The sequence below is a fragment of the Lepisosteus oculatus genome, chromosome 3 (genome assembly GCF_040954835.1).
Source record: "Lepisosteus oculatus isolate fLepOcu1 chromosome 3, fLepOcu1.hap2, whole genome shotgun sequence".
Lineage (NCBI taxonomy): Eukaryota > Metazoa > Chordata > Actinopteri > Semionotiformes > Lepisosteidae > Lepisosteus > Lepisosteus oculatus.
In genome coordinates this window covers 11,881,343-11,908,875 of record NC_090698.1, presented here as the reverse complement: position 1 = coordinate 11,908,875, position 27,533 = coordinate 11,881,343, and the positions used below count along the sequence as shown (strand labels likewise).

General features: G+C 39.6%; 1 protein-coding gene across 3 annotated transcripts in view; it reads left to right on the top strand.

The window, feature by feature from the left end:
* The window catches only part of LOC102693478 (prostaglandin D2 receptor 2-like), a 65,137-nt gene that overhangs the window by 1,496 nt on the left and 36,108 nt on the right, over positions 1-27,533 (top strand). For all 3 annotated transcript variants that reach the window (XR_011188877.1, XM_015340392.2, XM_069186821.1), the window contains exon 2: positions 762-903. The gene's annotated coding sequence lies outside the window, so the exon portion shown is untranslated. The remainder of the gene's footprint in view (positions 1-761; positions 904-27,533) is intronic.

Genomic DNA, 27,533 nt, shown 5'->3' with positions numbered 1-27,533 from the left:
AATTATAAGGTTTAAATTAATGGGTGATCTTTTAAAATTACTTAGAATTAGATTAGAATGACACAATCTGCTAGAAATGCATTTTTTGACAATGTGACATTTTGACTATCATGATAAGAAAACAGATTGTCAGCTCAATTACCTACTTGCAATTAACTCATGGGTTAATTAGACTCAATGGCCTCAACTTGTAATCTTTCTAATGCAGATATACTTGTGTATTGAAAGTCACAAAAATCGGAATTTTACTGAAATACAAGTAATTTAAGAGCATAAATGATTGAAGTCTCTCAAAACTTTTCCCAGAAAATAAATTGCAACACACTGTACTTCTTGTTAGTGTGTTACTGGTGGGTGGTTTAATTGTAATAACACCACAGTTCATACAGTAGATACACTACTTAATGAATAATATAGAAAATAGAAGTAATGGTCATTAATCAAATTTAAACATTTCCTGTTTCTGCACCATCAAAGGAAACTCAAAATTCCAAGTAATGTATTGCAGAACATTCTCATCTTTATTATTCCTGTTAATTCCTTCCTGTTGGCACAGTAAATACTCTGTTTTATTTTCACAGTAAGCTTTGAGAAATAGTCTTGTGTGTCTTGGCTGTTGTAGGTATTTCTGATCAATTCACTGAGAGCTACATCTTCTTCCATCATACCTGGGCATTTTCATCATGATAATTACCCAAATGTGCAAGACTGAATCTAAATAATTACTAAAACTGTCCATTCATTTTCTTGCTCCAATTCAGAGTCACAGAGGAGCCTGATCCTATCCCAGCAAGCAACAGGTGCAAGGTAGAATACACTCTGGACAGGATGCCAGTCCATCACTGGGCACGCACAGACTCACACCAGGGACAATATTCCCAGAAACCACAGAATGAATAACAGGTATGTTAATTGATCTACTAACCTCCCTACTGAAAAAATACAGGATAAGTAGTTTAACGGTAGGAAATCTAATGTAGCTGGGATTAATACAGAACGATAACTAGGATTCCTTTGAAAACGGCTGATCAATGACTGTGCTCTTCTGAAACTAGTTACATTTTCTTTAGGTTAAACGTAAGATTACTACATACAGTATACAAGTCCAAATGTGAGTATTACAATTATACAAGCAGTACTTATATGCTGTACATGGGCAGCATGGTAGCACACTGGTTAGTATTGCTGCCCTACAGTGCTGGGGACCTGGGTTCAATTCCTGGGGTGCTATCTGTGTGGAGTTTGTATGTTTTCCACATATTTGAATGGGATTCTTCCATCTTTGTCCCACAGTCTAAAAACATACTAGTAGGTTAATTGCCTTCTGGGAAAATTGGTTTGAGGTGTGAGCATGTTGGTGTCTGTCAACCCTGTGATGGACTGGCATGCTGTCCAGGTTGTACCCTGACAGAGCACCTGTAACTTTTAGACAAATAACCCTATTGAAATAATGAGAGTCTGGCAAACACCTATTGTTACCTCATGCAAATATGACTTATCATATGCAACAGCTGTGGCAATACTGGAGAAATCAGTATAATTAACTGCGTAGGCTTGTAAGAGTAAATATTCTGACTAAATTCTCCTCTCTGCATATATTATGTGGCTTATCTTAAGGTTCTACATAATTCATGTGAAGCAATTTCTCTCTTCTCTGTCCGATTTCCCGTGCAGTGGGGCTGCTGGCGCAGAATAGCTGCTGTCTGTGCCAGCAGGGGGCAGCACTGCAGTGTTGGATGAAATGGCTTCTCTCCTATGCTGGATCGATAAATTGCCTTGCGATCTTTTGAGATGTTATACACAATACAGTGGATTGTGTTTGACAAATGAGACTTAGAGAAATGAAGAAATTATTCTTATTGCATCACAAACAAAAGAGAAGTTATGAAAGCTCCTACTTCAGAATGAGCATCACCTTTATTCGCTAAGTATATTTTATGTACAAGGAATTTACTGTGGTGTACCTGGTACTGAAAAGCAATTCTCCATGTACCATTCACAAGAAAGACAATAGGAATCATTAAGGAAGTGTACATGTAACTAGGAATTCAAGTTAGGCCAAAAGACAGCCCTTGGAAAGAGCCTGCTCAGATACTGGGTGGTTCTGGTTTTATGAGACCAGTAGAGTCTTCCTGAGGAACATTTCTGAAACAGGGAGTAGCCTGGTTGGGAGGGGTCATCAGCGGTCCTTTCGGTCCACGTCTTTACACTGGAATTGTACAAGTCTTCAATAGAGGGCTGATGACAGCCCATGACCCTCTCTGCAGTATGAACAAGAGGTGCAGGCAGATGTGTTGCCAAACTAAACAGTCATAGAGGAAGTCAGATGGAAGAATAAACTTTAGTCTTACTTGATCTACACCGATGAATCAGAAGCTTCCGTAAACATACAGCTGTATGTCTCTCATATCTGTGGCAAAAAGATTAGATTTGACCATACAGAACATACAGGACAAAGGAGGCCTGGGGGTGAGGAGCCGCACCCAAACCCACAATCAATCCAAATGGTAACAGGCGTACAGATAGCAACCCACAACAGAGCAACATAGCAGGAGCAGGCTGTTGTACGAGATGAGAGAATAACTTCACAGCTTGGTTGAGGACTGAACTGTAAATGGGTGCCGGTGATGCTTAGTCATGGATGAAATTGCAGCAACCTGGAGTACAGTAACTGTTGGGACTGTGGACCAGAGGGTTACAGGTTCAAATCCTAGGCGGGACACAGCTGTTGTCCCTCCTCTCCAACTAAGGTGCTTCACTTGGATGGCTCCAGTAAACTTCCTGCTGTATAAGTACGTGTCCAGGTTGCTGCATAAGTAATGTACTGAGAAGTAGGAAGACAGCACTGCAAGACATCCTTACGTTAGTATGACAACCACACTCACCACAGTAAATTCATCCCTACGAGCAAGTCTCCTTAGCTTTGGTGCTTTAGGTAATATTTCAACACGAACAAGAACTTCTCGAACAACCACTTAACTCTCCACACTGACGACCCTGGCTGATCCTGTTTGTCCATGGACCTTGCTCCATGGACAAAAACCAAAGCTTGCGCCCCTGATACAAACTGCTAACTGGTTTGCGGCTGTCCTTTACTCTCTCCAAGATTGTGTGTCACCAGGGAGTACTCAGAACTCAGGGTCCGTGCCATCTAGACGCCACGCAACCTGGTGGTTACCACACTCCTCCAGGTCTCAAAACCTCCACCTCAACCCTGGTTCAGCCAGCCCACCCACTCAGGCCTGGCAAACTGCCATGCAGCCCACCTGTTCAGAGACTGCGACATACCTCTTAATGTGCTTAGATTAGAACAGAGCCACACAGAGCCTATACCCAACCGCCAATTACTCAATGAGACCAGCTCTGCCTCATTCCATAGGTATTGTCCATTAACAGATACCTCTCCCACAAAGCCATCTCTCTTACCTCACACTTAGTTACTGAACATCAGCTGTCAGGCTTTTAGGTTGTAATTGATTAAATATTTCACTATACAACCAGAAATTAAAACTGTCTATTCCACCTTCTAGTGTAAATTACATTATGGGATATACTGTATGAGTAAAACTGTGAAACGTTAATTGCAGATGTGCACAGGCTTTGTCAGATTTGTAATTGACAAAGCAACTTAAATCATTGCAGGGCTGTCAATCTCAGTGTTCTAGGATCAAGTTTCAAGATCTCTTCCTTTGGCTGAAAACCCACTGAAATTTGTAACTTTAGGCCAACCTAAAATGCTAATATTACACGTTTAGCAAATTACCCCTTTCAGAGAAATTAATTACTTTTTCATGTAGAAAATATAGGCAAATGGCCACATTATGAGATAATTAAGCACAGATGTTTGATGTTTAGTACTGTTATTGATTTAAGTACCAGTTTGTGATGCAAGGATTTTAAACAAAAGACATGAACCAGTAATATTAACATCATTAACATTATCACGTTCTGCACATGCAGTGCAGGACATTTATAATCATGCTGCCAGTAAATGTAAATTAATTGCCTGGCAATTCTGGCAACTCTGTGTATTAGTCCAGGAATGTTAATGAGAAAATTAGGTTCCAAGGTCGTCCATCCATCCTTCAATTATCATGTCGATTATCCTTTTCCTTGTAGCAGCCCAGAGCCTGGGTTAGACACCAGTCCATCACAGTGCAGACACACAGAGACACCAGTTCACCTCACCAGTAAGAATTTGGGAGGTTGCAGGAAACTGGGGCGCCCAGAGATAACCCACAACGACCCAGGGAGAAAATTAAAACACCTCACAAATGACAATCCCATCCCAAAACCTAACCTGCCACACATCTGTGCCAGTCCCCCACAGGATGGTAACTACAATGCCAGTTGTACCATTGCCAGTTGTACCATTGCAGGGCACAGACACAGACACACACACACCAGGACCAGTTTTCCCCATAAGCCAGTTAATCTACCAGTACATCTCTGAACGCTGGGAGGAAACCCACAGAAACTCAGGGTGAACATACAAACTCCACACAGATGGATTTGAACCCAGAGCTCTACTGTGCCTCCATGCCACCCTTTCTACACGCACGAATGTAGCAATTTCAGACCAGCTGTCTGCTTGTGTGCAGCCAGTAGAGCAATCTCAGCGATCGCCTTTTCGTCCCCAAGAAGAGATTTCTGGGGAGCATCAGAAAACAGCTGATGCAAATTAGAGCGGATTCTCGTATTTCAGCCACAGCATTGGCTGACGGGGGACAGACTTAACCCCGAACCCATTCAATTTTATTTTCATATCTTTTGCAATGCGTCTTTAATTCTACTACAATGGTGGAGCATTTAGCTCCAACTGCATCTTAGGCCTAAACATTTATACGTGGGTAAATATTAGTTTTTTTAAAGAGGAATGGCCAGTGGTTCTTACTGTATTTTTGGATCTGCCCATTTACTTAATGCCTTTCCTATTTGGAATCTGTGCGCTGTGCACAATCCACTCTTGACACGCCTGCTGTCAGATCACTCCCCCTTTGTTGCAGTCTGAGCAATGGCTGTGAGTAACATGTGATGCATCTCTGACAAGTCTCAGCAGTTTCTGCTGCATGGCAAACCAAAGGAACCCTGATCCTGGCACAGACCAGGCATCAACCCTTGATGTCTGTACAGTATGGCTTATCCTGCCCTTCATAGGAAGCCATTCTGCCCATCTAGCCCAGTTTGGAACTGTTACGTTTCTTTGTATGTCTCCCCAATCTTGCTTACAGTCACACCCATCATGGTTGTAAGTGACTCTCTCTGACAAGACTGAAAGCTCATAGTTCTCTGCCCAGCCTTAATAAACTGAGAGATATCCTGGCCTACCTCAAGGCCTTCTGTTTTGGGTTTGGCCTTTTCCCTTTAGATAAAACCCCTACTCTTGTGAAAAACACTCTAGGATCTTTAATGAACTTCAATGATCATTAAATCTTTAAAGATCTTCAATAGGAGTAGGACTTCAGCTCGGTATCTTATTGGTCTTTTCTATGGACCTTGACGTAGTAAAGCAGCCTGTGTCAGCAGCGTAGCTTGGGACGCTCTTGCGAAGATTGAACATAGAGGGATGGAAGGATATAACTTAAACCAGCAATGACCATGTAATCTTTACTTAGATCGTTTATATTCTGGGTAGTTAAATTGCTGCTTAAACCACAATTTCGATCCCTTTACCATTGTCAGCATTTCAAAATTCATTTAGTCCTTTAGAGTATTTTTCTTAATCCAAGTGTACAGGACATATTCACCTATCATCTACCATGTCTATGGACAAATAGTCACATCAATTAACCTACCAGTATGGTCTTGGACTGTATGAGGAAAGGAGAGCACCCAGAGGAAACCCACTCGAAAATGGGGAGAACATACAAACTCCACACAGATAGCACCCCAAGAATTTAACTTTGGGCCCCGGTATTGTTAGCAAATACTTTTTTTTTGGTAAATAAAAAGTATTTGACAAAATTCTCCATTAAATACCCTCGATTCTTAGAAAGGAAGTGATTGTTTTCATTGGAAATGTGCCGAAAAGTGCATTCCAACAAATTATGGAAGGAGAGTGAAAATAATACATATGCATTGAAATAAATATTTGGAAATGTGACTGTTTTCACAGACATTCTAAACATGAAAGGCTGTGATCTTTAAGATGTTGATCCATCCATCTGTTTCAATCATTCACAAAAATGCATATATGCAAAGTATGTGCTTCTGCAGGCTATAAAATGCTCATCTGGAAAACAGACTTTTTTAGTGATGTTAAGACACACAGGCAGGAGGGATTCTGTGCTCTTGTAGGTACCCTTTCCTCACTCTTTTGTGTACAACAATGCACAGCTTTTCCTTCTTCACAATTATTTTATAACTATATTCCGATCATCCTTCTATTTCGCTTGGGACGGATTTGGATAAGATGTTTCTTATTCAGAAGTCCTTGTAAGCCCTTAGAGATCCCACTGTGAATATATTCATCTTTTGTTTCAGTGCGATGTGGATTAGGGCAGTTGATTAGGATGTGCAGTTCTGTAGTAGATTTAAAACAATTGGACCTTTGTAAAAGGCAAAAGAACATTTGAATTCCTTTTTTTTCATTTCACTCTAAAAACCTGTTATTCATCATTCAAAGAAGGAAAATAGTGGTTTAGGTGTTATGTTACAGTGTTTTTGGATATGCCTAGTTTCTGCCATAAAGCTTATCATTACCATGTTTAAATATTTGCATATTATTTTGTTCTGTTCTGTGTTTTGCTCCTACTTTGTTTCTTGTGTTCTATATAATTTTTGCAAGCATTGAATTCTTCATCTATACTTGAATTTGGGGACCTCAGCGTATAATGACTCATTTGTTAATAAGATGCTATGTCGAAAGCAACTTAAAATTGATATTTTACTGGCTCTGCTGGGCCTCACTCTCAATTCAAACCCACAACCTTCTAATGGCACATCCAGAACCCAGACTAGCCTTCCATACTGGTCTGGTATCTAGTTAAGTCAGTTGCATCCTTTTGTTAAAGTGTGGTTACCAACTTTTTGCCAATGAGCTGTGTTAACATCATAACAGAATAAACCTGAAGAAGGCTCCACGGCCGAAACGTTGTGTTCTCTTTCTTCTTTTTTTCAGCATGCAATAAACCTATTACTTGTTCCTTTGCAGCCTACGCATGCTGACGCAGCTACCCACCTGAACTATAACAGAATAAAGCCTTTTGCATGTCTAAATAACAGTAGCTACCTTCTTATTGGAGCAAAGCAATTCTATAAACTACTGTGGATGTACATAATAAGGCATGTAGTGGGATCTGGGATTGTTAGACCTTTGCTTGTTTGTGGAGAGCCCTAGATCTTTGATTGCCCAGATAAAAGCTGTACTGCAAGGGTATTACATCTTGTTTTATTTCTTGCCCTGTATTGCTGATAGCTCAACATACAACCTGTACACTGTTTAATTTTTTATATATTTTTGTCTTTATCATGAATGTCTTTTTTGTTGTTTTGCATGATTGTCACTGTATTTCTTACTCACACATAAAAACAAAATCCCAATGCAGAGTGAGCCATGCTGTTACTTGAGTGATAGCAGTTTTGTTCAATGCTGTTGTTCTCCAAGGATTGGAAATTAACATTATTTCTACGGCATCACTTGGCTCAACTAGTTAATGCATGCTGTCAGTGGAGTGGTTGAACCTAATAGCCCAATTGAGCACATCTACAGGTCTTCATTGTGCTTGTGAGACACAGGACACATCGTGTGACTTTTTCATAAAGGTGTGAGGTTGCGCATATCTCTTTATCACAATAATCAGGCCACGGGGCTTAGTGGCTAGACAGCAAGGCACTGTTCCAAAATAGTATACTTTTGTCTTGACTGAATCTTATCATTCTTGAGATCAATTGTATCTCCCAGACTCTCCTGGCTGCCAGTTGCAGGCTTTTGGAATCTGTACAGATCTGGGATTCTGTAGGCTTGTATTAAAAGCAAGTCGCTGTCAGGTGCATGGACCACCTGAGCCAGTCACACTTATTCACACCCCAGTGACCGTAATAATCATCAGGAGAACATCACTAGCTACTCTATGCATTCGAAACAAATTAAACACCTTCAAGCTGATAAGTTGTGAAAAACATGACTGATTTATTTTTTAATCCATCACTTTAGGTATTCCTTGTTTCTAGATCTTTGTTACCTTAAAATTGATTAACTATTTTTTTTAGAGGATCAGACCAGGGCTACTTTTAATTACCCACTTAGAAGAATGACATCAGCCTTTGAACAAACGTTCACGACTGGTTTTCCATGTTTTCAATTTCAATGAGTCAGTGTGCTATGATGTATCCTTGTTAAGTACAGTATGCTTATATTTCACACTTTTGTTTCTTTATATAGACTTTAGTTTTTTCAAGTTGCTGACTGCTACATGAACAGCTTCATTCCATACTTTTTTGTTCATTTATTGTAGACAGAGAAGAGAATGTAGCAAGCAGACTGGTTTGCTACTGCCCTGCCTACACACAATTCAGAGCTACAGATATCAAGATAAAAGTTTAAATCGATAGAAGAAGTCTTTCCACTTCCTCCTACCGTGAAAAACAGAAAAACCCATTAATTTTTTGTCTTGTAAATTGTGGCTAAGCTCATTTTCTACTGCAGAATAAACAACAGTAGACTTGGGGTGATTAAGTGTTACCAGCTTCTGTTGGCCATAAGACACATTTCTCTGCAGAATAAAAGAAAAACAAAATGGCTTGCACTCTTTTTTGAAGATGGAAAGAAGGCTGCAAGGTTACAATAGATCACGCTGCCTTATCTCTTGTAAAATGTTTTCAATAATACACTTCTGTGACATCTATTCCCCTTCAAATGCCCTTCAGTTGAGTTTTACTTGTATTTATTCTAATGGTATATTTGTTTAACAAATTATTGTCCGTCTAATGATGAATAGAGTTTTTATTTTATTAATTGTTGCAGTTACACCTTTAAGGTTGTCATTCATTCTTAAAAACGTTAATTGCAGTGAATACATTTCATTAGCCCCTTTTCCTGTAAAACCCATGGAGGAGGGTGTATTTGTCTTTTGGGCAGAATTGTACAGATAGCTGTCAAAACCAGAACATACTGTAAGGACGCTATGTATATCTAGACAATTTTGAGAGAGGCAGAGGGTGTAGACCTCCTCATTATTTCCAAGACTCCAAGGAAGGAAATAAAAAATAAGTATCTTAGACTTAATTAACAGTGTATTATTCTGTGTAAAAGATCACTGGATTATATAAAGTTGTAGTGAATACATTTAACCAGGACAGATTTATATCCTCTGAAGCACTTAAACCTAATACACTCTTCTCATTGGAGTCTCACCTTGTGCAGCTTGTATGGGTTGCTGGACTGTGAAATCAGGTGGAAAACCTTGCTGTGCCAGAGATAATTTCACATGACATTCAGAAGGGACTTAAAGAAAGTTTATTATGTCCTACAATAATGAGATACAGAAACACTGCAGACTATACAAACAAGAGGGACTGTAAAACAAAGAGGGAAGTAGCAAACTGGGAAACCATGGGTTAATAATTACTTAAGCAGCGCTGCATTTACTGCTAATCTGATGACTCAATTCAGTGTGCATCTATGATCAATAGCAGAACGTCCCCTCACCTTTTGTCTCTCAATCCAGACATGTCTGTTTGAATCTACCATCTCCTACCATCCTGACCTCATTCTTCAGTGAGCTTCTACACAAATCCTCACCTGTATCACTGCAGGTATCTTTTGATCAATCGATTGTTATTCCTAGTAATATAGTCATGAATAATGGTGTTCATCCATCCATATTCCAAAACCGGTTTATCCAGTACAGGATCTATAATAGCACTCAACGGGCGCAAGACGGGGTACACTTTAGACTGGATGCCAGGGTACAGAGGGTACATACACACACAGACACCTGCATACTCACGACAATTTAACCAAAGCAAATTAACATACCAGCATGACTTTGGACTGTTGGAGGAAACTGGAGCACCCAGAGGAAACCCATGTGAATACATGGAGAACCTACAAACTCCACACAGACAGCACCCTAGATCCAGAATTGGACCCAGGGCCCCAGCATTGCAAGGCAGCAATGCTAACCACTGTGTAGTCATGCCATGCATGATTACTGCAAAGTGGGGTAAAATAATATATGATAAATAGAACTTAGGTAATGCAGTATAATTTGATTTTGTTTTAGAAAAACTGTAGGTTCCTTTAGGATAATCAGCGTTATTAGTTTTGCTTTACTAACTTTACTTTTGAGCAACAACAATAAAGGATCCACACAGAGTCAATATTCATGCATGGTATATTGAAATTTGCGAAAGGTTTTTAATACACTTATAAAATATTTATTCTCCAATTACAAAAAGTGTTTGTATAGAGACATGGTTAAATTGTAGAAAACAAAGTATACAAAAAAGTGGCTAATGTTTTAATTGGGGTCATGTAATTAGTGAAGTACTTGGAACAGTGCTTATCTTTTTACAGTATATAAATGATCTGTAGAAATTTATGTTGATATATTTGATATCAGTGATGTAGTCTCCACAATGCTTAGTAAACTACTCAGGTATACAGGAATGAGGAGAATTAGCAATCTTAGTAGAGGCTACAAAGGCAATATATAGGTAAAATTCATGACTGGATAAATTACATATTATGTTAAATGTAGACAAGTGCAGAGTATTAGTATATAAAAATATGGACTACAGATACAAAATGGGAAACACTTGAAGAAGCTGCTTGTAAAAATGAGTTCACATTCACATCATCTAGACAGTTATGAGGAAGCAAAAAAATGTCAAACCGGATGTTAGGATCTATAATTCAAAAGGTCACATTTACAGGTATGTTTTAATAACTTTTTTCAATGCACTAGTATCAGCTTATTTAGAATATTGTGTACGATTTAGTCACCATAATTCTACTAGGGTACAAAATACAGCCCTTCACAGCCTTAACCATTTCTTTGTGTTTGCCTGTTTCTGATGTCAGCCTTTTGTAACAATGTAATAAAGCCATCCATCCACTGTCTCACCACTTCCAGCTCAGTGTCGCGAGGGAGCTGAAAGCCTTTCGTGTCAAGAAACAGGCACAAGGGAGGGCACACCTTGGGCAGGACATCAGTCTACCACTGGACACACAGAGACAGACACACACACTCACACCAGTCCCAGTTTCCCAGAAGCCAATTAACCTACCAGCGTGTCTTTGGACTGTGGGAGGAAACCAGAGCACCTGGAGCAAACCCACATGAATAGAGGGAGTAGCATAATAAATATTAAAGCTATTTACTGTTTGTCCAAACTATTAGAAGAGGGAAATTTCACATTTAAATTATGGACAGGTAAAGGTCACTGCCTGTACCTTAAAAGCTAATTATTAACCAGTGAAAAAGGTGGAACATTTACTGCATTGAATCAAAAGAACTATACTTTTGTCTAAGTAACACATTTAATTAATTGTATATGTCAATGTAAACTGTAAATGCAATATTAAGCTTTTTAAATTTTGCAATAATTGAGGCCGGCTATTTTAATAAAGAAAACTTTTATCAAGTATCATCAAGAACTAAACACCAGGTGTTGGATTTACTGTAAACACGCAGGTTCTCATCTGTTTCATGCAGAGACACTTTAAAACATTTGTGTTCTACTAATCTGATAACGGTTGTTTTCATAATGCACACAGGCCATATAAGAGCAATGATATGACATCCAGCTCCTCACGGTGATTGCTTTCCAGTTCAGTAAAGAGGATATTTTATTGAACTCTTTGTCTGGCGACATTTCAGAGCCTTTTCAAGTTCTGAGAGAGGATCATTAGGAAAGCATTGCACTCTGTACAGACATCAAAAGATGTCTCTGGAGAGGATGGAAATAGATAGCAATGGATTCTTTTTTTTTTACTTTATGTAGTTTATTTTAATGTTCAAAGGTTTGGCAATATTTCCACGCACGAGGTACAGGAGAGAGGATGAGGCCAAAAAGACCACAGAGAAGGAGAAATATCAGAAACAGAGAAGAGAGAAGACACGGAGAGAGAGCCTGATACTTAAAGTTCTTGTTCTTTACACTTTCAACAAAATGGGCATGGGGTTTTGGCTTTCACCAATACAGCAGACTTATAATTTCTCCTCAATAAATTTAAAAAATGTAACAGACAGATTCTGCGAGGGAATCATTTTGTTCATCTCCTAGAAACCAGAGGACATTGGTCAAGTTGTTTGTTGACTACTGCTGATTTCTACCCTCATCTACTTTTGCTTCTTTAGCTATGCCATGCTGCTAAGCAGGTGGGCACAGTTCTTTACTCACGGGATTCTCATGGGATCTTCCTTTATTTTATGTTCTTTACTTACTATCTCCAGAGAATCAAGTGTCAAGGGAATGAGAGTATGATAGTGACTACCCCCAGGGGCTCCGGTTTTCTCCTGTAGTCTAAACGTGTGCTGGTAGGTTAATTGGCTTCTGAAAAATTGGCCCTGGTGTGAGTGTGTGCTTATGTGTGTACAGTATATGTGCTTATGATAGACTGGCGTGCCATCCAGGGTCCATACTGCCTTGAACTCATTGCTCGCCGGGATAGGGTACAGGTCCCCCATGACCCTAAATTGGATAAAGTGGTAGGAAAACTCAGGACCCCTGAAGACAGTAAAGTAGCAGCAACGTGATGTCTGAGTCATTTCTCTCTGTATGCGGTGCTAATATTAAAGAAGACTAATGCAAATGTCCCTGTGTTGGAATGCATTTCTCTCTTTACTGAAGACAACAACAGACCTGGCTAATGTGTCTGTGGGGACAGCCTCAAGGGTTAACAAGGTTGCTGTTGGCAGCAATTCCAGACAAATGTAGCTACTGAAATGTTACTGGTGATCTCATGCATCTGTTGAATTGACTGGAGTGGGACCCACTCACTGTTGTGTTGAGTTGTTGTGTTAAAGCAGTGTAGCTATAAAATAGACTTATCTCAGTTATCTAATAACAGGCAAGATTTTCTTTCTCTAGTCTATCTGTTTCCAGTTTCAGACAGTAACCTTCTGAAAGTAATTGCATTACAGCAATTTAAGTCTCCAAGAAATTAACACTGAAAATTTGATCTTCAAAAATGTGCTGGCTCACATTACATAGCTTGAATATCAGGAGCTGTTGTGTATCTAATGTGCGTGATAGAGTCACTTGCAGCCCTGGAAACTTATCTAGGCATGTAAAATCTAGGCAAATAGAATATCATTAAATTGGCCATGAATTGACCATGACTGATAATCAGTATAATTACTAAAGCAGTAGGTAAAGTATGGCTACTACGTGGTATCAATCAAAATTTGTTCAAGTGTGATTTTAATTATGACTTTGTTTAATCGCAATTGCTTTATTGGTTTCTTAGAAGTAGTTTTCTGGATTAATATACTTGAAAATAAATGGGTTAAACTGTACATGCATTAAAATTTGCATACAATGTACTTTTATTTGCATTGCTTAAATATTAGTTTTTGATAAGTGACTCACAGATTATGAAGAAGCCTGCGCATGATCAGTGATTGCACAAAAAATAGACTGAAGGCCCGTATTATACAGGTGGAGGAAGCCTTGTTCTGCAATAACTGTTTTCTGGTGAAAGCGCAGGTCTTTTGCCTTTGACCCACCTCAGGGAAGGTAAGAGTAAGATGCTTGCATTCATGTTCAATCACTCAGTTATTCTGTTTTAATCACATCTGATTTAAAGAAGGTTTGCAGAACTGGATAGCTTTGTTGCCTCGCAGTGCTGGAGTCCTGGGTTCTCTTCTGGACCTGGGGTGCTATCTGTGTGGAGTTTGCATGTTCTCCCCATATTCGTCTGGGCTCTAACTGGGTGCTCTGGTTTCTTCCCATAATCCAAAGACATTACTTGGTTGAATAATTGTCTCTGGTATGGGTATGTGTGTCTGTGTCTGTGTGTCTGCCTCACGCCCGTTGCTTGCTGAGACCCATAACACTGGATTAGATGAAGCGATTAAAAAATGGATGGATAGGTGATTCCAAGAAAATCACATCCTATAAGTATACAGAACCATTCTGGTATAAAATTGTATCAGCTAGAAACAAGAGAAGGACTGAACAATAAAATATTTGTTATTGTTTTTGGTGATCTTTGATATAATCTTGTGCACATCTTTGATGTGTGTCTAGCTGTGCAAACTTGTGCATTTGGTTTCAGTTGCCTTTTTTCAAGTTATCTGTGATACGTTAAATGGAGGTTTAGTGGCATGTAAGCTGCATCTTTAGCTGAAGTGAAGTGTGGTTTTGGCAGGCCTTATCGAAATATCTGCAAATATCCAGAGGTCAAAACCCTGACCTATAGAAGTGTGCACCATTGCAGCTGCCTATTCACAAGCTCTGTGATAATATTGCAAGTTTATTTAAGCAAGGGTGCACACATACTGTAAGTCTGAATGTTATACATTGGTCATGGCCTATTACTTTACTAAGAATTATGTGTTATTAAAGATTTGTGTGCCTTGACCAAGCAGCCTGGTGCCTCTCCATAAATGCAGAAGGATGTTACAAAAGAGGCCCCTTTGATAAGAGACTTTGTAAAACTGTATCAATGCTGAACAATGTAGTGATATATAGTGCAGGTGATATATAACTGGTTATATGTCGCCTCATATAAACTGGAACATGAGTCCGTTTCCCCACTGACTTGAAGATCCTTTTTAAACCGATGGATTTCTAAACTGACCAACTGAGTTGCTTATAAGGGTGTTGCTTATAAGGCCGTTTTAATAAATAATGTAATAAATGCACTTACAGTAATGCAAGTTTTTGTACACTATTACAGGAGTAGGTATCAATAGAACATAATAAAAGTTACAAAGGAAAGGAGGCATTTTGGTGGTTGGAAGTTAACTGATAAAACACATTTTTGAAAGAAGCTGGGTATCGGCTTCAACAACGTGACTGGGCAGCTTCTTCCACACTCCCACCACCCTTTCTATAAAGAAAGAACTCCTGTTCTTAGATTTATATGCACTTCCATATAGTTTCTCCTTGTGACCTCTGGTCCATGTTTCACTATTCATTCTGAAGACATTTGCTGGGTTGACTTTGTCAGTTCTCCATATAATGTGCTCTGTTTAAGACCAAAAAGTCTTCAGCCTGTCAGTGTAGGACACCTCTTTAAACTTAAGAAGGTCTCTGGTTGCTCTTCTCTGGACTGATCAGAGCTGCATATATTTTTCTATAATGCGGTGACAGTATATTGTATAGGATACACTCTTAAACAAGGTCTTACTAGCATATTATAGAATTATAACCTAACATCCCTTGGTTTGTATTATACATTTCTACTGTATATATCCTAACATTTTGTTTGTCTTGTAATCGCTTTCTCAACTTGTCTAGAAGATGTAAATGATTGGCGTCTAAGACACCGAAGTCTTTTTCATAAGTAGCCTCTTCTCTCTCAGTTTCCTGCTACTTATTTATTGTTTCTGTGTTTACTACCAGATGTAAAACCCTACATCTACTTCTCACCTGCAAAACTGACTAACTCTACCAGAATCTAGGTCATTGACAGAAATTCAGGGCTATTGTCATAGTCCATATCCGTGTGGTACTCCACAAGTTACTCCTCCCCTATGAGTACCATCTCTTTTCGATTTAATAACCAATTCTCTTTCCAAACAGTCACGTTCCTCTGAATGCCTACCCCCTGTAATTTGAGAATTAATCTCTTTTGAGACACCTTATCAAAATACACAATATCATACGCCCTGTGTGTATCTATTACAGTTTGTTGAACAAATTCTAACAAATTGATTACTACCTTTTCAAAATCTATATTGACTATTTCCTAAGATTTTATTTCCATACAGGTGATCCCCCAAATATGATATAAATAACTTGTTTGATCATTTCCAGATAAGTGCTTCCATCAGGCTTATAGGTTTTTAATTTTGTGATTCAGTATTCTCACCCTTATTATGGACTGGCACTGCATTAGCAATTAGGAAGTGTTTTGTCAGTGGTTTCCGAATAGCATCTCTCATTTTCTTGAGTAGCTTCTGGGAAAATTGGCCCTGGAATGAGTGTGCATGTTTGTGTCTATGCTAACCGCCAACACTGTGCCGCACTGTAGATTATGATGTAATCTGTTCTACCAATTCAACTCCACTGGCGTATGTTTATGTATGAAAGACTTTGTTAGCTGACTGGAATTAAAAAAAAAATCAGAGAACATTTTGCTGCAGAGGAGAGTATTGGAGATTGACAACGAGAATTCCCAGTGTTTGCTCATTCATAGGATTCTCACGGGATCTTCCTTTATTTTACGTTCTTATGATTGAAATGCATCAAATAGTAACAATGAAACAATGTCCACTATCTGGGTTTTACTAATCTTTTGTTCCTCTGTTTTATTGCCTGCTCATGGTTAAAGAGGATTTTCAGAAAATCATGAAAACTGGTTTGCGGTTATTAAGACCTTCTAATTAGCGTAAAGTTCAAATGAGCTGAATAAAAGTTAGTTAAAGTTTATGAGTAAAATAAAACTTAAAAGATTTTTTTAAATTCAATAAATGAGTTCAAAGTTAAATACAACATGTCACAGCATACATGTCACGGAATTATCTCAGAGATGCAAGTAATGGGATGGGCCAAGGAAGGGCAAAGGGCTAAGCATGTTATTAAAAATAATAATCAAAGCTGGAGTGCAAGTTCTAGCAAAGACTTTCTTTCCCTCCTGTGCAAACAAAAAATGAGATGTCTGTCTTCAGCTGTGCAATAATGAAATCGATTTTTTCATAAGCTGAGTATCTGACTGATCCCCTGCTGTATGTCTGTAATTGAGCTGGTAAGGAATAACCCCATTTTGTCTATTTCCACACGTAGACCAACATTAAACAACTACCAAATGCAAGTTAAAAATTGGCGCTTGATTTCAAATGATTGTTTCCGCATCTTGTTAACATGTAGCAGAAGGTGAACAACAATTCTAAAACTTGAACATTGAGCTAGACAGGTGGTTCAAAGTGTACACCCAGGTATTAGCAGGGGGCACTGGTGTGCAGTGATTGGACGTTCAGATTCATTGTCATATGGCTATACAGTATGTTCACATTTCCAGGGAAAATACTTCGGTTTTAGTTTTCATCCAAGTACTAAACATCCTGCCTCCAGTACACCAGTACACCACTGAAGGAGTTTAATCTTAACTTGAAGCATGATCATCAGTCTTTAGGTGTGTTATTGTTTAAGCCACATGGTGAATCCTCCAAGCATAGACTGGTGCATGTGATAAATGGTGCATGTGCTACAGATAGGTACAAGAAAATAGGAAAACATAGGAACAGTTTTGTCATGAAAATGATCAAGTGGCTTTCTTTTATTCATTCATTTTCTAACCTCTTTGCAGTGGTTGCAGGGGAGCTGGAGCCTATCCCAGCAAATAATGTTTGCAAGGCAGGATACAGTACACCCTAGAAGGGACACCAGTCTATTGCTGTCTGATGCAATACACACTCACACACATACACATACTTCAGGGCTAATTTTCCCATTAACCTACCAGTATGTCTTTGGATTATGGGAGGAAACCAGAGCACCCAGAGGAAACCCACACAAACACGGAGAGAACATAGAAAGTCCACACAGGTTCTGAATCCTTGATCCCAGCGCTATGAGGCAGCAGTACTAACCACTGTGCCACTGCTGCCAGCATACTGTAGCCTTTACAATACACCTTATAGTGTAGAATCAAGAGAAAATTACAAGGACCCTTATTTAAATACTTGTTTCTTGCAAGAGCCGATGCAATAAGCAGGCCTTTCCAAAATCAGGAGGTGCAAAGCAGGGCTCCACCTTGGAAGGGATATAGGCCATTATCTTCATTTCCCTTCTGTGCTTACTAATCCCCTGTAATTGCTTTTTTAGAAAAGCCACTTCTTGCCTTCTCACTTTCCTACCTGCCAAAGCAGCACAGAATAAAAATGAATTAAACATTTAAATAGGAGATCAAATAAAGATATTTAATCTCATAAGTGGCTTCATCTTGAACATCTCAGACTATACAGATAAAAAAATATGATTAATCAATCTCCTAGGCCATTTTCTCATTATACAGTAGTTCTTTCTCAAATGGTTCTCTATAACACGGCTGTATTTGTGTTCTAACTGGGGCTAGAACGTGCTGATTTCTCCTAAGTCACACATTAAAATGAGTCTGTCATTTACAAATAGAACAAATGAGTCTGTCATTTACAATAGAAAGTGTTGTTAGTCTCAAAGAGTGTGTTAAGTTAAAAATTTGTCGGATATTTGGAAACTTTGTTTTTTTGTACCTCAACCTGTGTTAAATTTGAATCCTATTTTTCATTTTGTAAATTCCAGCAAAAATAGTTAAGAAAAAGTTCACGCCTCTTTAAAAACAGGGTGCAGGTCTTTTTAAATTGAGTAACAGCCCCAAAAACCCCTTCTACAAAAGCCTGAGAACACAGCATTCCAATAGAAAAGGTAGCTCGGTTTTAACAGGCTCATAATGGGTCAACCTCCTAAGAAACAAAATGCAACACCTGTGAGTTGCATTGGGATGCGTTGCTCCTGCATACTTGCATTGACACGTTGAGCTGGAAACTTAAAACCTTCTTCTCTTTGAATGACTGAGAAAAATGCATTTCTCCTCCAGCCAGCATCCAGACACTGTGACTGGTGGTGCTCAGCACCAACCAAGTGCACTTTGTTGCTGTATGTCACACCTTTCAAACAGACTGATAATCCACCTTTAGACTGGATTAAAGACTGATGTCTGTTGTACTGTACCGTGCCTCCAGCCTTCATTGGTGACTGAAGAGTAGTCGAAAGGGCAAGTAACAAAAGCAACATGATTTTGGTTTTCAAGACATGTGCCACCGAGGACAGCTGATTGTGACCATTACCACATGAAGCACATTGAACTTGTGGTACAACTGTACCCCCTTCTACAGTATACAGTTTACAGTATCACAAGCATCCACTCGACTGGAGTCATAAAAGACACAGAGCAGCAGACATGTAAATGAAAATACTGTGTCACTGTAACCGATCAGATTGATAATTCCTGCCACTTTCTAGGTCAGATGACATTATCTAGAACTAGAGGGAGATGTCGATTGTCTTTGCCTAATAGAATAGGTTGGCCTCTCTGAACTGTTCACGCGTTCGGTCACAGACCCAGTGATGTGTTTTGGTCAGCCTTCTAGATCTCATCACAGAACCTCCTGATGTGCTCTGGGAAGTGGCTGGCATAACTCTCAGGCATGATGTATTGTAGTTCTGGGTAGTCACCCCTGTGATCTATTCAGGTTGTGCTGAAGCTCTGCAGGTGGTTTGTAAGACCTCATTTAGGATATATTGTAGCATTCAGTTCCGGTGACTGTCGGATGGCCGATCAATTAGCTGCTCGTTTATTTCAAACTACATCATAAAGTCTTTTTTTTTAGGAATTATTTTCTCTAAATCATATCAGAGTACTAACTATACTTTTATAGATACTTTTATCTTACTATAAAGGTTATAAAAGGTTGAATCAATTCCAAACCTCTAAAGAATAATAACAGTTTATTACTCACTTCTCTCTGTTCACCACTCTCCACAACCAAAAGAGCCCCCAGCTCTTCTGTCCCTCCTGGTTTATCACAGATGACTCTTCAGCTTTGTCAACAGGTGTACTTGCAGTAATGGAGGCCTCAGTCTCAGTTTCACTGACTGACCACACCTGGTTCTTTTCCAGCTTCTCCCTACAGAAGCCTCCCAGAGGAACACCTCATCTGAACCCTCCAGTCAGGAATATAGGTTTTATAGCCTAAGAAATAGTACAAAGTAGAGCAACAGGAATGATCACAAATCAGTGGTCCTAGTCACAAATCAGTAAATTGTCCTATACAGAGAGATTGAGGGTGCTAAGTCTCTTCAGTCTGGAAGAAACTAGGTAAATTCTAATTAATAAGTATATAAAACCCTGAGGATATAGACTATCCCAGTTAGCGACAGACACAAAGAAGGATACACCCTAGATGGGACATCAGTCTATTGCAGGGCAGACACAAGCACAAACACATCAGGCCAAGTTGACCTACCAGTATATCTTTGGACTGTGAGAGGAAAACAGGAGGATCCAGTGGAAACCCAACTGAATATAGGAAGAACATGCAAACTCCACCCAGATAGTACTCCAGGTCTAGAATTGAACCCAAGCCCCCACTGCTGCAAGGCAGCAATGCTAATCGCTAACCACTATACACCACTCCACCTTATTTTTATCTTTTCATCTTTAATTCTTCTGGGGATTCTTTAGAATTTGTATTAGAACCATTAATACAATTCATTATGAGTTGGATATAATGTTCCTGTCTTGAATAACATATTTGGTCTGTTTATCTAATTTGTTTGAACACCGGTGGAATCATGGAGATGCAAATACTGCTTTGACCAAAAAACAAGTTACACAGATACAGGGAGCAGCTGAAACACGACACATTATAAATAAGGAAGTAAATGTGATGTAACATTTAACCACCAGACGACTTTTTAAAATAAAGTTGACACCATTTTCATTTTTGTTCATATTATGGGAAAATAAATCAATCCCAAATAATATTTAAAGAAGAGCTTGTTTACACTTTAAGACTCTGTGTGACTGTATCGTATTTACAACGAAAGTGACTCATGCCATCTGTAATAGTAGTGCAGAAGAATTTAACATTGGAAATCAAATCAGTATGAGCCAAATTAAATCAAGAAGCACAAACTAACAGCTTGCAGACGTTGGCTCACATGCCTTTTGAGGTTGGGTTTTTGCTGCAATAATGAGTGATTGCAGGAACTGACATTTCTTTTCTTGTATGGACTCGGACAAAGCCTTGGTCCACCAGCACAAAATACAGTTTAGAAACTAAGCTGCATGGTCTCTCACAGTACTCTCACAGGCCGAGGCAGAGAAGCTCAGTGAAGGCATATTAGAATCGTAGGACATCATGCAAAGATGGCCGCTCGGGGGCGCAGTGTTCAGCATTGCTGCCTCGCTGTAATGGGGCCCTGGGTTCAATTCCTGGGGCGCTATCTGTGTGGAGTTTGCATGTTCTCCCAGTGTTCTCATAGGTTTGGGTTCTCTGGTTTCCTCCCACAGTCCAAAAGCATGCTAGAAGGTTAATCGGCTTCTAGGAAAATTGGCCCTGGTAGGAGTGTGTGTGCCCTGTGATGGACTGGCGACCTGTCCAGGGTGTACCCTGCCTTTTGCCCATTGCTTGCCGGCATAGGCTCTGGCTCCCCTGTGACCCTGTAATGGCTAAAATGGTTAGAAGATTGACGTCATGAGCAGAGCATGTCAACCATGGTAAAAGTGCAAAATAACATTGTAAAAAGTGAACTATAGTAAACTTAAACTGGAGAAAGGCACAAGAAGCATACAATAGGAGCTGCATTCTGCCTTTCTCGCTGCTCCTGTAGCACATGTGTGTGCAAGGATCACATCAGTCCTACTGCAGCACCCAGATGCTTCCTGGTGTGTAGTATTGAACAGTTCTGCTCTGGCCAGTTGTTCAAGATCCGCATGACACTGTGCAAACTAGAAGTACTGTTTTCTGGCCTTTAGTACCTCTGCTCTTCTGATCTTAGACAAGGAAGTCATCAGCACGACTCGTTCATTTCTGATCCAAGGGGCTCATCCAGCTGTTTTTCGAAGCATTCTAAAGAGTCTCCTCTCCAGAAAGGAGTTTGAGAATAAAGTGGTTGTGTACACAAAGAAGGTGTTCAGATTATGAAGTATAGAAGCATTAAGTCCCTTGTTTTGCTTTCATCTTGATCTCCTGCTCTCAGGTTGCTGGTAGTAAAGGTGACATTTGTGTTAGCAGACATTCGGTTGGTTACCAGTCAGGTATTTTGTTTCGCTCGAGGTGTGCACAAAACAGTCTTGCAGATAAAGCATATCAGGAGAACAATCTGCCTTTTGCTCTTCTTTTTTGCTATAATTAACTGGTAATTGGCCCATATCTAAAGGTTCTGCCCCTCAATCGCAGACATGATCGTGCTTATCTTTGAAAAACAAGTCAGTGTGGTTTCAGCCACAGATCTCTTTCTGTGTCCTACCCACAAAAATTGTCACTGCATTAAAACTTACCCAGATTTAAAAAAGAAGGTTTGTCATGCAATTGAGAAATCAAGTTAAATCATTATTGTTCCAAAAATGAAATGCTAAAAAAAATACCCAAAGTTCTGTGGAAATCTCTCCAGCGGAGACAAATGTGAATTTGTGGTCACTGCTCCAGGAAATGCCAAGCAGTTGTCAGACAATCTTCTCAATGATGTTTTTAACAAGTGGGACTACAACTACTATTACTGTTTCAGAAGGGGAATTATTTTGCAACCTCCTTTTTTGAAAAATCATGATGATTGTGTTTCAAGGTACAACCACAATGTTCTGTACAAAAGTGAAGTAAGTGAAACGGTTCCCAACTTGAGAATAGTTTCTTGTAACGGTTTGCTTAAAAGCTCTTAGCTAACATGCAATACTAATGCATCCTTTGATAAAAACTGGATCAAAATGAAAGAAATACATATTGCAAAGGAAAGCAATTTTTCTGTTCACATGGGTCTGAAAATGATCAAGACGTTTGTAACACTAAAAGATGTTCACTCAGTCAAAGATAGCTATGGATCTGCAGCAAATATGATTTCATTTGGATGTAAAGCAGTGGAGGTGTACAAGTTTTGCCAAACATCGTTATTTCTTCAATTTAGATAAAACTGTACAATGTACCGCAAAAATTCCTCTCAAGCTTTGTAGCGTTCGCATGTTTGAAAACAGTCTGGCTGAGGATGAACAATTTTATTTCCTTGCACCCAGAAATCTGTCTCCTGGTTTATATTATATTACATGCGCTGATGTGGAAGCCAAAGAGAAGAGGCCTGGTGGCAGCATAAACTCTTGAGACCATTGTCATGGCACAAATCGTGATGCATTCCACATGTAATTCTTTTTGTGGTTAAAGTCAACATTTTATTTCTGGAGACACAGGCATAACCAGGCTCAGCATAAAACAAGGACTGAATTGGATTATGTTTCCTGGAATGTATAATTGGTCTTCTGCAGGGGGCCAAGGAAAATTGTTTTTTTTTCCCAGATAGTTCCTGGTTTATACTGCCTTCCAGTTTGCTGTCTGAAGGACAGTGCTTTACTGTGCTTTACTCCCTCACTATGGCATGGCTTAAAAAACCGCAGTCAAATCCTTTGTGTAGTTTAGTTGAAAAAACAGTAGTTAAAAGGAAACATATTCAGAATCTTTTAAAAGTGGGCATTCTAAATTCTTGATATTTTCTCCCTTAAGGCTTCCCTTAAATACATGTGTCTCTTTCTACATTCCTAAAATACTCATTATTTGTAAAGAAAACAATCTTTCAGTCCTCTGGCTGTATGTAAAACTTCAATGTCAAAAAAAAATAAAGGCACTGCAAATTAAATAAGTGATTTGTATTTTAGAATCTTGGGAAGGATTGAAAAGACTGATAAATGTGGAAAAGGGAATATTGGTATGAGGCCAGGGGAGTGTTTTGTGACAGATAATTGACTTTCTGGATGAACATATCCAGCTGGGTTTGGACTATGGACCTCGAGTCAAAGATTTCTTGCTCTTTTTTGTTGACCTCTGCTGTAACACATGCTAGCTAGGATGATCTAGTTTTAGAGAGATTGTGTGCTCAGCACAGGCAGGAAGGCAGGAGGCCTTGGGTCACAGGTCTACCGTGCAGGAAGGGCATCTCCACAGGCAGGTTTCTACGTTCAGCTTTTTCTTGTCTTTAGTGGAGATGGATCTGGAGAGTCAAGTTGTGGAGGAAATATTAGGGCACCTGTGAGAAGGCAAACAAAGATGGAGGTTCAAACAAAAGGGAGATTCTTGTGTGGACCACAAATCCCAGAATGCTTTGGGAAATGAGCTGCTGCCCTCAGTAACCTGACCAATTGTCTTACACCAACTGGTCAGCTGACTGAGGGCAGCAGCTCATTCCTCACATGATTATGGTCTGGACAAGAATCTACATACAGTATTGTGTAAACCTACTGGTCTCTCGTACCACCCTAGAGCCCAGTGCTCCCAGTGAAAGGGAATCAGTGGTAGTGTGGGACTCGAGAGGCAAACATGGTGTTCACAAAACACACTGAATCTTTAATGGGGGTGACATCACACCCAGTCTTGGTGGAATTGCATTGGAAAGTTGTGGATCCTTGTATCAAGGGCAACTTGTTCCATTTCTTCAATTGAGGTTTCTCTTGGGCATGTCCAATGCAGCAGCCTTACTTCTGAATACAAACTGCTCAGAATGCAAACACAAATAGGATGTCTTGATGAGAAAAATGTACAGTAAAAGGTCATTTAAATGTGGTTTCTGTTATTTGATCTTTCTGGAAAGAAAAAAAAACATCAGTAGTTAATGCCAGTCCTTTTAAGCTGTAAATTATGTCATGTTTAGGTTGTGCCTTCAATCTGTCAGGAACTGGAGCTGAGAAAGAAGTACCACACCTCATTCGGCTATGTAGGACCTGAGCCCAGATGCCATGAGTGCCTTCAGTACTGACATGAAGAAGGGGACATGAAGAAGCGAGTACCTCAGAATATCAGCAGTGAGCTGATCGCTTCCATTCCTGTAGATTATGCTAGATGTATTCCTGTTTGTGTGGCTTAATTTAAGTAGTGCAGACCTCCATCCAAAGCAAAAGCAACAGATGTTTCCTTGGAGGAGCCAAGATTCTGTACTTGTTTGGCAGTCTTCCAATGCATTATTTTGGATAGATCTGTAGTTTTGTCCTCTACTGTTGTTAAAACACAATGGTTTCCATCAATTTAAGTGACTTCCCTAGAGAGATGCTGCCTTACATCTTACCTCACCTCTGACCATCTGCAATCCTCCATCCCACTTCACAAAGTAAGCATCTTCATTTTCCAGAGCACCCAGAGGTAACCCACACCAAACTGGGGAGAATATTTGAACTCCATACAGATAGCAACCCAGGCAGATAGCCACCGTGCACCCCCACATTATTTCTAGTTTTTTTAACCCAGGAAATGACATCAGGTATTCTTTTATCCCTCCTGGATCTTCATTGAAAGCTCAGCATAGTGATTGGGAGTTTTAAATGAATGTGTTGTGCCTGAAAAGCTTGTGTTAAGCATTTAACCCTACTGTAGTGCAATGAAGACCAGAGTTATAGTGGCTCATCAGGAGAATGTTCATCTTGGTTTCCATGGTGCTATGTCATGGACTAGAGAGCATGGAACCACCCCCACCCTCCCAGACTGGTGGCCAGTCTGTCAGAATACTGCCCAGCTGTGTGGACTGGTGCAACTGGGGTAAAGAACAGTAAGATCTGCAGCAAGACCTCGGACCCACAACTTGTTAGAGCTGATGTGTGGTGAGCGTTGTGGTGCACTATGGCTGCCGTCGCATCATCCATGTGGATGCTGCACATTGGTCGTGGTGGAGGAGAGTCCCCATTACCTGTAAAGTGCTTTGAGTGGAGTGTCCAGAAAAGTGCTATATAAGTGTAAGGTATTATTATTATTATTATTAAAGTATTAGTTATGACTCTTATTCTTGTTATAAATGCTTATTCATTAAAGATATATCACTTCCACTGCAGTGCTAATCAAAAATCTAGTCTAAATCTAGGTGCTGCCAAAACATTAACAAAAGACAAAATAACCCCCTCAAAAAGCACACTTGGTACAGGAATTGTACATTTCAATTAATATTCAAACCAAGGAATTCCATATGATCTGACATCTAAACACATCTTTTACTGCAAACATTGAATAATGGTTCTATTTATAATTGATACTGTGATTGATAATGGATTCCTTTGGGACAAGAGCTTATGCCACAAATAATATTTCTGAAATCATTCAAAGGTATGGGCAATATTCCCTAAACAGTGTGTGCATAACAATAGAATAATGTTTTAACATTTTTTGTGAATTTTAAAAGTTACCCCCCTCCTTCCTGCTCTGCCAACCCCTTTTCTGCAGAAAAGAAGTTGAACAGGAAGTCACTCGTCTGGACTTGATGCTAATGTACCACACAGGGTGCCTAACACATTGTGAAAGAATGATGGTAATCTGCACTCGAGCAGAAAAAAAGCAAGCAGTGTTCATGTTCGGTAGATATTTTGCACTGTCATTCAGCATCTCCAAAAAGTAGATGTAGTGTTGCACTGTAATTTCAAATGGCTTAAAAGGGCAAGCAAGCCGAGGAATCAGGATATTGAAGGAGAGAAAGCCAGTGCATTGGACCAAGCAAAAATCAATCTTTAAAAGGGCAATTCAGATTATGTAACAAAAAGTGTGATCAATATCGGACTATTTAAGAATGTGAGTAAGTCATGTTTTTATCAGGTTGTGCAGTCCATCACTTAAAACTGCACCTACAACTCCTCGACAGCTTCTTCATTTGTGACCAAGTACTTTATCTTGTACACTTTTGATGTGTCATTTCCTGTCCAGGGAGAGAAAGCAGTACAATCCATGGGCTTTAAGATTCAGATTAAGGTTCATAATACTGCCGTTTATGACAGGCCCAGAGCCTTCCCACCTGACCAGGGAAATACGTTCCAGACAGTCGCAACTCCGTTGATAAAAGCACAGTTTCTTTGTGTCACGCCAGATGTAAATTACTTCAGGGGAACATGAGGTTGAAAGACAGCCTACACCCCTCCCCCCACCCTTTCCATGAGCTGGTGAGTAACAGAAACACAACAGCACCAACTTTGGGAAAGGTTCACAATGCTTTTAATGGGAACGAAACAGGAGCCTTCCTTTTATTCAGATCTTTTCCTTTTTTTGAGCTGTAATGCCAAGATAAATCACTTAGTAGACATTTATTACTATTCCTGCAAACACGCACCAAGGAGCTAAACAAATAATGTAAAATACCAGGATGAATGCTGGGGCATTCTCCCAAGCCCTGGAATTAGGGGTGTGTGGCCAGGATGGGATTTTTTCCAGACCCCATTAAATTTCTGTATGGAGTTGAACATTGTGACACTCCATTCCCGGATTGTATAAGCCTTTCATGGATGCATGGATGCTAGCCAGCATTTTAGACACAATTCTTTGTGATTGGGCAGATTGCGACAATTTATGGCGGGGTCACAGGTCACAGATTGTTCTGATTGGACAATGCATGTGCCTGTCAATATTACAGTCCAATCCAACACAGCAAGATCGAATAAGGTGTGGTCTTGCCAAATAATGATGTTGCAGTGAAAAGAAAACAGACAATAAGGGATATCTTTTACAGCTGTTTCTAAACTCCTGACAACCCACTTGGGCATGTCGTAATGGTATCTTTAAAATAGGTGGGTCCAGGACAAAGCCCAAACACAGCTGTAAGCTTATATAAACAGTGCTCTTTATTTTTACAGTACAGAAAAAATATTCAAAATACACCACAACCAAAATAAACACCAAACAAAACTTTTAGCTCCTTTTGAGCTTTTG